The sequence below is a fragment of the Gavialis gangeticus genome, unplaced genomic scaffold (assembly GCF_001723915.1).
Source record: "Gavialis gangeticus isolate Ggan-Ray unplaced genomic scaffold, GavGan_comp1, whole genome shotgun sequence".
In the NCBI taxonomy this organism is placed as follows: Eukaryota; Metazoa; Chordata; order Crocodylia; family Gavialidae; genus Gavialis; species Gavialis gangeticus.
The window spans coordinates 116,734,906-116,744,791 of NW_017729032.1; the positions used below are offsets into that span (position 1 = coordinate 116,734,906).

At 43.7% G+C, this 9,886-nt stretch overlaps 1 long non-coding RNA gene across 1 annotated transcript in view; it reads right to left on the reverse strand.

Annotated features, from left to right (window-relative positions):
- Window positions 1-216: 216 nt before the first annotated feature.
- LOC109302412 overlaps window positions 217-9,886 on the reverse strand; it is a 15,590-nt gene continuing 5,920 nt past the window's right edge. The window contains exons 2-3 of the long non-coding RNA XR_002098750.1: window positions 3,615-3,621; window positions 217-484 (exon numbers count right to left, since the gene is read on the reverse strand). This is a non-coding gene — a long non-coding RNA (uncharacterized LOC109302412). The remainder of the gene's footprint in view (window positions 485-3,614; window positions 3,622-9,886) is intronic.

Consider the following 9,886-nt stretch of genomic DNA (forward strand, 5'->3'; position numbering starts at 1 on the left):
TTGTGCAATTCGTGTTGCTTAGAAGCTAAAAGTGGAGCCATTGCTCTGCTGCAATTAAGTAACCATACAATTGCCCTAAAATGGCCAGAAATTTCCTCTGAGACTATACCTCTCAACTTTACAATACCCACTTCATGGGTATAAGATGTAGAAATGCCACAGTCAGAAAACTGGAATGAATTAAAAAATAAGCTGCAAAGCCTTGAGGCAAAAGCTTGGCAAAGCACTCAGTTAGTTCTCCTTGCCTGAGAGGGTGGGTGAATCATCAGTTTGGCTGTCAATGTGCCCGAGCCATATAAATGGTATAATGTGATCTGCACTATTCGTGTGTCACCAGGTGTCACTTCAACTACGTGGCTAACCATCTTAAGTGTCATAGTATTCTGCATTGCCCTGGTGGCAACAGCTAAATGGTATTTTAACCATTGTTGTCATAAATCTGTTCATGCTATGCAAGTTAAATTTAAAGATCCCTCCCCATTCCCTAATGTAGCACATGCAGCTTTAGCATCTGAACTGTAGCTATCATAGTGCTTAAGCAAGCAAGGAGTGGAATGTGACAGCTGAAAAGTATGTCTATGTGATAAAGATGCTTGCTGAAGGCTCTATGAAGATTAGACCAAGTGTTTTTCTGTTATTTGCTCAAATATTAAGCTGTATGTTGTTGCTAAGAGCCTAATTAAAGTTTAAGATGTGGTAAGGCCTTGTATAAAGGAAGGCCTAGTAAATTTAGCAAAGCCTTTAAGTAGTAAGGCCCTGTGGCATAGTTAAAATTAGCATTATCAAAGGAATGCAAGGCTTGTACTGCTATTGGTCAGTCTAAGGACAGTTGAAGTAAAAAGAAGCTGAATGGCTGTAACTTATCAGCACAGCTCAGAAATTATAAATTGGCTGGCACACATGGAAATAATTCAGAAGGAAGATACATCTCTGTGAAAGGGAGTAATTAGCTGTTGACTTGGATCAGTGGGCCTGTGCATCTCGAGAAGCCCAAGGACTGAATACCAGGGTCCTTCCTGGTACCTCTCGGACACCACTGACTGGGGACACCTGACTTCGCAAAGCTTTGTGGAAAGAAAAACTTGTTGTACATCAGGCATCAGAGGTGACTGCCTGATGTCAGAGTTGCTGACATCAATTATTATTGTCTGTCATTATCTGTCTTGGTATACTAAACGTAGTCATGTTTTTGTTAAGTCAATAAACTTTTCTTACCTTTCTATCCCCCGACCACACTCTCAATCAATCCTGAAACCTCCGCAGGCAGCTGGGACACCTCTCCTCCCCCCACCTTAGCCTGTCCCTCACCCCCTTGCACCTCCATTTCCATTTTCACTGATTGGCTTTCTTGCCTGCATTGTATGCCAGTCTCTGGCTTCTTTACTATTCCTTCCATCCAGGAACAGTGCACACACACACCAACTGAAGGTGATTCCACAGCCTGATGAAGGGTTCTTCAACCTAAAAGGTTGCTAAGATATATTTCTCCAATTATTCAGTTGGTCTACTAAAAGATACCACACTGACCCATAGAAACTTGTCTGTCAATGCCATGTCCTTAGACCACATGGCTGCAACTTACACCCCTAGTGCCTGTCACTGGTCAGCTGACTGGAAGGATGCAGGGCCCTGGGCACATCTAAGTCCCTGGGCTGAGGCTGGCAGGGAGAGTTCTCTGGAAGCAGCTGGAGAAGAAGCTCCTGCAGGAAAGGAAAGAAAGGCTCTGCCACAGGTTGGCTGCCTGAGATGCTCTGGTGCTACTGTACTGCTTACTTACCTGTTGTTATTTACAGTTCTGGAGTGAGATGAGGCTGTAGGGGAACAGGAGACCTCATAGGGGCCCACTACGATGTTATATAGAGGCCCCAGTGCCAGTGACAGCATGCCTTAACACACACACAAAGTCACACGTCACGAGTTTTGCTTGTAAGCAGCTTGAGATGTAGTTTCCCAGAAACCCTGTACCTATCTCCTTGAAACCTGGAAGGCTTTATAACCTCAGAAGGGGCTACCATGCCTTCTGTTTTCATCCCCCTGTGCCTTTATACTTACAAGTGACACGAGTTTTGCTTGTCAGGCGTTTGAGATACAGTTTCCCAGAAATCCCTGCACCTATCTCCTTGAAACTTGACAGACTTTGTGGTCTCAGCAGGGGCTACCATTCCTGCTGTTTTCATTTGAATCAGGCAAGAAATGACAATGTTATAGGCAGTTTTGTGATTCCCCATTATAGCCTATGGGTGAAATGTCAAAACAGCGTAAAAATAGTGAAACAGTTTCGATGAAACAAAATGGAACAGTGCTTTGAAATTAAACTAAACATCAAAATGAAACACTGTCCCATCAAAACAGTGATACAGAAGCCAAAATAAAATGATGCTGTTTCTCACAGCCCTACTAGGCATTAGTTTGAGGAACACAGTCTCATCTTCCTGCATAATGATCTATAATTAACACTGTGAAAGTAATTAAACTCTTAATTCTAGGAAAACCTTTTTCATTTTCCCTGGTGTCGGCAAGTGAGTACAAGTAGTTACATTTAAGTGAGTTAGGCTATAACTGAGAAACATTCCATCCCTGCACAATTAGTTTCCTAATAATTTTTAGGGTTCTCAAGATTAGATAAAGAAATTAATGTAATAGACCATGTAAATGTGCATTAGAGAAATAAACCATTTAAAAAAAACAGAATAGGGATTGGGAATGAACTGAAATTAACAATTTCTATTAAATATAATAAGAGACAGGTGTTCAACTATTAAAGGCATGGTTCTTGAAACTGGAGTGGATGAATAAGGTAAAAGAACAGCTGTTCCTTAGCATTAGTTCTATATTAGCTGAGAATACTTGTTTTTATGTTCACTTTCTCTAAAAAACATATATCACAGCTAACCCATAAAAGAAATTGGTAGATGGTGATAATACTTTAATTAGCATCTCTGAATTGTTATGAAATTTCACATTTCAGATCATCTGTGCATTGGTTTGAAACATTGAATGGGTGGCCCTTACACAATTATTCATTAGCTGAATGAACATTAAACAATGCTTCTCAGCAATCACTTCTTAAGAAAAAGCATCATATTGTGCCAAATAAAAAGCAAGCCTCCTACAAAGTCATCTGTTCTCTGAAATCCTAATGAATGGGTTTTTTTTCTTGAATGCAGCAAACTCTGCTCTGAAGATGAAGCATTTTTCTTGGTTTTATTTTCCATTTCCATCACATAATTTGGTGATCTCTTATTACTTCAGTATTTATTTCCCAGCTGTGATGACAATAAGGGAACAAACTTGTCACTCTTACATTCTAATGTTTCATAGTACTGGACTTGTGAGCTAAGTACAGACAGTCAAAAAGCCTGAGGCAGAATCAATTCAACCTTTGCAGGTTTCTCTAAGCTTCATAGATTGAACTGATAATAAACTGAACTGATGTTCAATTTCACTTGGAAAAAGACAAGCAAAGGCCTGCACTGACCCAGCCCAGGAGGCAGCGGGCACTAGAGCACACTTCCCAGCCTTCCCAGCCCAGCCCAGGCAATCAGATCCCATACCTAAGTGGCAGCCCAGCACATGCCACCAAAGAGCTCCCTCTTGGTACCAGCCCCCTGAACCAGGTGTCTAGGTATGGGGGTGGGACCCATGTCTCTCCCAAGGGTGACCTGGGATCCCCCCAGCCCTGGTCAGCCCAGCTGCTCGGGGAGCTAGGATAATTCCGCCCCCCTTCCCATGGGGTTGGCCTGGTGTGAGCCACTGATGCACAGGGAAGAAGGGGAATGGGGTCTTTCCTCCCAGGGCTGGTCCTGAGACCAGTGTCTTCCCATGTTGTGGAGACCCCCACACTGAGGATCCCTCTGAGCCCTGGTCTTCCCAGTTGTGGGAGAAGGGAGTGATTCCCCCTCTATGTAGCCAGTGAGAGTCTCTGATGCATAGGTGGGAGAAGAGAATGAAGCCCTACACCCTAATCTCAGCCCCCCTGAGCTGGGATCTTCCCAGACAGGCCCTGGCAGGTGGGGTTTCCCCCATCCCCACCCAATGGGCCAGCTCCATATAAAGAAGGATTGGGCCCTGCAGCCCAGCACAATTCCCCTGGACCACCCAGCATTTCTTGTCAACTGGCTGCCTCTGGTGCCAGACTTTAGCAGGATGCACCAGGTGGCCTGGGGGTTCCACTGGGCAGTGGGGACAGGTGTACTTCATAGAGATAAGGATTAATCCCCACCAATCAGTGCAGGTTCCCTGGGCCACCCAGTGTGTCTTTTCAGCTGCTTCTGGTGCCAGGCTCCAGCAAACACTCCATAGAGGGAGCACTCCATACAGAGAATGATCATGCCCCACAGCCTGGCACCAGAATAGGCCAGAAAAACAAATGGCTTGGGGAGTGGCTTGGGGAGCTTGAGCCAGGTGGTGGGGCCCAATTCATCTCTCTGTAAAGTGCTCCCATCCCTGCTGCTCAGTGCAAACCTCCCAGTGCATTCTGCCAGAGTCCAGTGCCAGCAGAAATTGACAACAGCACAGCAACTGTGGTGGGCATCCTGACGGGCTTCTGCCAGCCAGCATGACCCAACCCTTCTTTCTATGGAACTAGCCCAGCTGGGCAGGCATGGGGAAAACTCCGCCAAGACCTGGCTTCCCTAGCTGGGAAGACCCCAGCTTGGGGGGAGGGCAGGGGGTTGAGACTTGGGTGGAGAGCTTTACTCCCTCCTCCCCTTGCATGTCAGTAACTCACACTGGCCTGGCCATGAGGTGAGAGGTGGTGAATCACCCTCCTGCACCTGGACAGGCCAGAGATGGGGGGGATCCTGAGCTAGCTGGGAACCCCACCCAGAGGCTGGGTTCCCCCCACATAGACAGACACCCAGCTCAGGGATGGACCAAGGAGAAGGGTCTCCTTTCCTCCTCCACCCAGCAGGTCAGTAACTCATGCCAGCCTGTCCTGGGAGGGTGGAGGGCAACCATCACAGACCAGCACTTGAGGACTCTGTTCCCCAGCCTCCCCCACCACCACCCGCTCCCCCACTGCCTCACAAGTCTAACAGGTACAAGCAGGACAAGACTGGGGAGCAGAGGCATTGCTGCCTCAGCTCTGTGGAGTGGTGCTGGTCCAAGCTCAAAAAGGATAAAAAGTCCTTCTTCATGTATAAAGGGAGCAAAAGGAAGGTGCAGGGTAGCATAGGACCTCTACAGGACAAACTAGGGCAATTGGAGACAGAGAGAGGGGACAAAGCTGAACTCCTCAATGAGTTTTTTGCATCTGTATGCCTAGACACAGACCAAGACAAATCTCCTAATTGGATCATAGATAGACACACAAGGGACACCAGCCTTCCAACTGTTAATGCAGACTTAGTAAAGGGGGACTTGGAGGGTCTGGATGTGTTCAAATCAGTGGGCCCAGATGAACTCCATCCAAGGGTGCTGAAGGAATTGGCTAGTGTCATAGCAGAACCACTGGCACAGCTATTTGAGCACTCATGATGCTCTGGTCAGGTCCCAAAGGACTGGAAAAGGCCCAGTGTGGCCCCTATTTTCAACAAGGGGAGGAGGGAGGAACCGGGAAACCATAGGCGAGTTATTCTCACCTCTATCTTTGGAAAAACTCTGGAAAAAATCATTAAGAATCACATTTGTGGGAGCCCAGCAGGGAAAATAATGCTGAAAGGAAATCAGCACTGGTTCATTGAAGGTAGATCCTGCCTGACTAACCTTGTTTCTTTTTATGACCAGGTCACAAAATGCTTAGATGCAGAAGTCAAGGTAGATGTCATCTACCTAGACTTTAAAAAGGCCTTCAATATGGTATCTCATTCTGTTCTCATAAAAAACCTGACAGGCTATGATGTAGATGATTACACGGTCAGGTGGGTACCAAATTGGCTTAGGGATAGCACCCAGAGAGGGGTGGTGGATGGGTTGATATAGACCTTGAAAGATGTGGGCAATAGAGTCCCTCAAGACCCGGTCCTTGGACCGGTGTTATGCTTTGTCTTTATCATTGACTTGGATGAGGGTGTAGAGAGCACCCTGTCCAAATTCATAGAGGATACCAAATTATAGGACAAAGTTAACACATCAGAGAGTAGGAAATGGATCCAGGTGGATCTGGACAGGTTGGAACAATGGGCAGAACAAAATAGGATGCAGTTCAACAAAGGTAAGTGCAAAGTGCTGCACCTGGGAAAAAAGAACCACCAACACTTAAGGGCTGAGTGGTGACTTTCTCAGCAGTGCAGCAGTGGAAAGGGATCTCGGAGTCATAGTTGACAAGATGAACATGAGTCATCAGTGTGATAAAGTGATCTACAAGGCTAACCACACTTTATCATGCATTAGCAGATGCATGATGAACAGGTCCAGGGAGGTGATGTTTTCCCTCTACGCAGCACTGGTCAGGCCGCAGTTGGAGTTCTGCATCCAGTTTTGGGTGGCATGCTTCAAGGGGGATGTGAAGGATCTTGAGAGGGTTCAGAGGAGGGCCACTCATATGGCAAGGTCCTACAAGGAGAGACTGAGGGATCTAGATCTCTTCAGCCTTTGCAAAAGAAGGCTGAGAGGTGATCTTGTGCCTGCCTATAAATTCATCAGGGGAGGACAGCAGGGAATAGGAGATGTTCTATTTATTTGGGCACCCCCTGGAGTAACTAGGAACAATGGCCACAAAATGATGGAAAGCAGATTTAGGTTGGACATTAGAAAGAACTTCTTCCCAGTAAGGGTTGCCAGAATCTGGAATGGGCTTTCAAGGGAGGTGGTGCTTTCCCCTATCCTGGGGGTCTTCAAGAGGAGACTGGACAAGCACCTAGCTAGGGTTGTCTGATCCCAGTGCTCTTTCCTGCCCAGGGCCAGGGGTCAGACTCAATGACCTACTGAGGTCTCCCCTGCCCCTAACATCCATGGCTCAGCCGAAGGAGACAGCACAACTGAGGCTAGCCTATCTACTCTGTGAGGGAGGTTAGTGGGAGGCATCAATGAATCCTGGTATGCTAGGGAACTGGGACATAATTTGAGTCAGGAGATCTCTGACATAATTTCACAGACCGGTTTAAGCTAAATCAGTTAAGTCTGATAATGCATCCGTCAAGGTTTATCTTAAACCAGGTTTGGCCATTTTGAAACAGCTTTATGGGCATTGAACTTCTGTTCTGTTGCAGGTTTAAAACAGTTTCTGATCACTTATACCAATTTATGTATATCTTCTGTTCCTAGCCCTGATGATAAATAGTGGTTTATCTGAGTAGTTTAGGATTACTAATGATTTTCTAATGACCAATATTTCAGTTACACAAGCTAGCTGCCAGGTTTTTAATACCAGCCTCCTGTTTTTGCAAGTGCAATTTTGAACTCACCTTTCATTGAAATGGCATTTTGCGCCTTCATTTGAAAATCATATCTTGAAAGAATCCAATTACTGGGTCTTCAAACAATCCTAAAAGTAGCCCTTCCAGATGTATGAGCAGCAGGATTTTTGCCTGAAGTCATATATGGGTCCAAAAATATAAGAATAATTATTTTCAACTACAAATTGCAATTTTGATTTCTCAACACTTAAAAATGAGGTGAATTGATATGGCAGATGAATAACAATAACAATAAAAACAATAATAAATTATCAGATCTTATCTGTACTTTCTGAAAGTTCAGCACTTCTTTCTTCTGATTCACTTTCAACACATTCCATCTTTATTTCATTCCTTTTACTCTCTGATCTCCCTCTCCCCTCTTTTGTCCAGTCTCCAGGTTGCATTATTATCTCAGAAGTTTTTGAAGAGCCAGTAGGCAAATTAACATGATTGCACAGACTAAAAATATAAAAGGAAGCTTCTGCCCCCTCCCCATATCATTCAAAAAGAAGGAGGCAAGTCCAAACCACCAATTGCACTAGTAGCCAGAAAAAAATATTTGTAGGTGGGGCTAACATATTACCTTTCCTGTGATATGTGGTCAGAAATTTGGGGAAAATAATTGGCCACACATATTAGTCAGGTGTACTTCCCACCACACCTCTTATGATAATTTGCCTGAGAGTGGTACAGCATTCAGTAAAGTGTCTCCTCCCTCTCATCCTTGCAGATGAAGGGATGTAAGTATCATAAGACTCTGCCCTGAATGCCTGCTAGTCTTTCCACTCACTTGATGGAGCAAAGGCCCTACTTCATTATTGGGATCAGGATTTCTCCTCTCTTGGAGATGAGCATGTACATTAGCCTCTCTCACAAAATGGTGATGTTGCTGCTACTGCTACCCTACCTGGTGCCATCTCATCAGCCAGAAGCTTAGTGGTGAAGTTATTCAAACAGGATGAGAGACCTGAGTAAAATTCCCCTTCACGAGATTTTAACGCACATCCCTTAGAGGAGCATCCTCACCCCCAGGCTAAATGGTCTTCTGGGAACAGGAAAGAGCACTCCCTTTAATCCCTTCCATTAAAGACTGTTGCACTTCTTATGGAAGAACTAAATATTCATCGAGCCAAAGAGAAAGAGCACCAAAGTACTATCAGCCTAGTGGTATGGGCACAGTGGAAGAGATTGGGATACCAGTCTCTGCTTCAAGGACTTTTTTTCTATATCTTACATGAATCCGTTATTGGATAAGATGCACAAAGTGAGAACAAGAACCCAGAGTTTTCCCAACTCATGCAAGTATGTAGTATAGACAGTCATTCTTCTTGTCTCTGAGAAAAAAATCCATTGGGTGCTGGGAAATCTATCTGTTGGATTAATGCTGAATTGTTTTATTTCAGAGTTTTCTGGTCTTGTCAGTGAAAATTTCAAAAGGTGCCCTGAAGAAAGGGCTCAAACAGATTCCATGTGCAATATTTTATCTTTCCTAGGTAAGACAGGTTAACAACTTGCAGAACCATTCCTTAAAGAAAAGAAAACAGCTAAGTGCTAAAATGCAAGTTTGGAACTCTAGTAGGTTTTGACAATCTGGGGCAGCAAGTAGCTACACCTGATAATAGATCTAAAATTGAAAGACACCATTGCTTTTCCTAAGCTTGTTACTCTCAAATAGCTTAACAAAATGCATGATGAAATGAAGAAGTATCTTTGTTGTCAGTGGTTGATTTAGCTAATATTGTATTATATCAAAATGGGTAACTAAAAGGAAGTATACATCATGATTTTAACAAGGACAGATTTGGGAAATATTCCAATCATTTTAAGAGAGACAACTTGTTTGAACAGCAACAAAAATCAGCACTTTGGCAATAAGTAATTATCTTATATAAGTTTTCCACTGTAATAAAGCAATTTGAAAAGAGCTAGTGGAATACATTTCAATGGTTCTAAACAATATCTAAATAGGGACATCGTGCCTGTTTTTACAGCCATGACTAATATTGTTTGCAACCTATTCATATAATTAATAATCCCTTGCACTTAAAAGGCCTGCCATCCAGTGATTTCAAGGTACTTTACACTTGTGAATAAAAATGAGCCTCATAATATGTGGTGAAATCATGTCTCCATTAAAAACAATAGGATTTTTGCCACTGATTTCAGTGAAGCCAAGATTTTACACCTGGTATTATTATCCATATCTTACACGTGGGAAATCTGAAAGATAAGTGTTCTATTCATCTTCAAACTGGAAGTGTATGGTATAACCAGCAGCAGAATTTAGCTGCAGCCTTAAATACCCTTAATGTGTATAAATCTACAATGAGTACACAGGAAAAAGGAAGCATTTCCCTCAGTACAGCATGTTAAGTTTGAATGATTTTATACTGTTATTTATAAAGTAATATACTAAATAAAATTAATATATAGCAGAGGAGTTGAGATGGGATTGATCCTCTAAGAATACCTCACTTAACAGAATGAGAGATTCCCACATGAAGTTTTTGGAATGAAAACTATCTCTAGATGTGTGCTTTAATGAA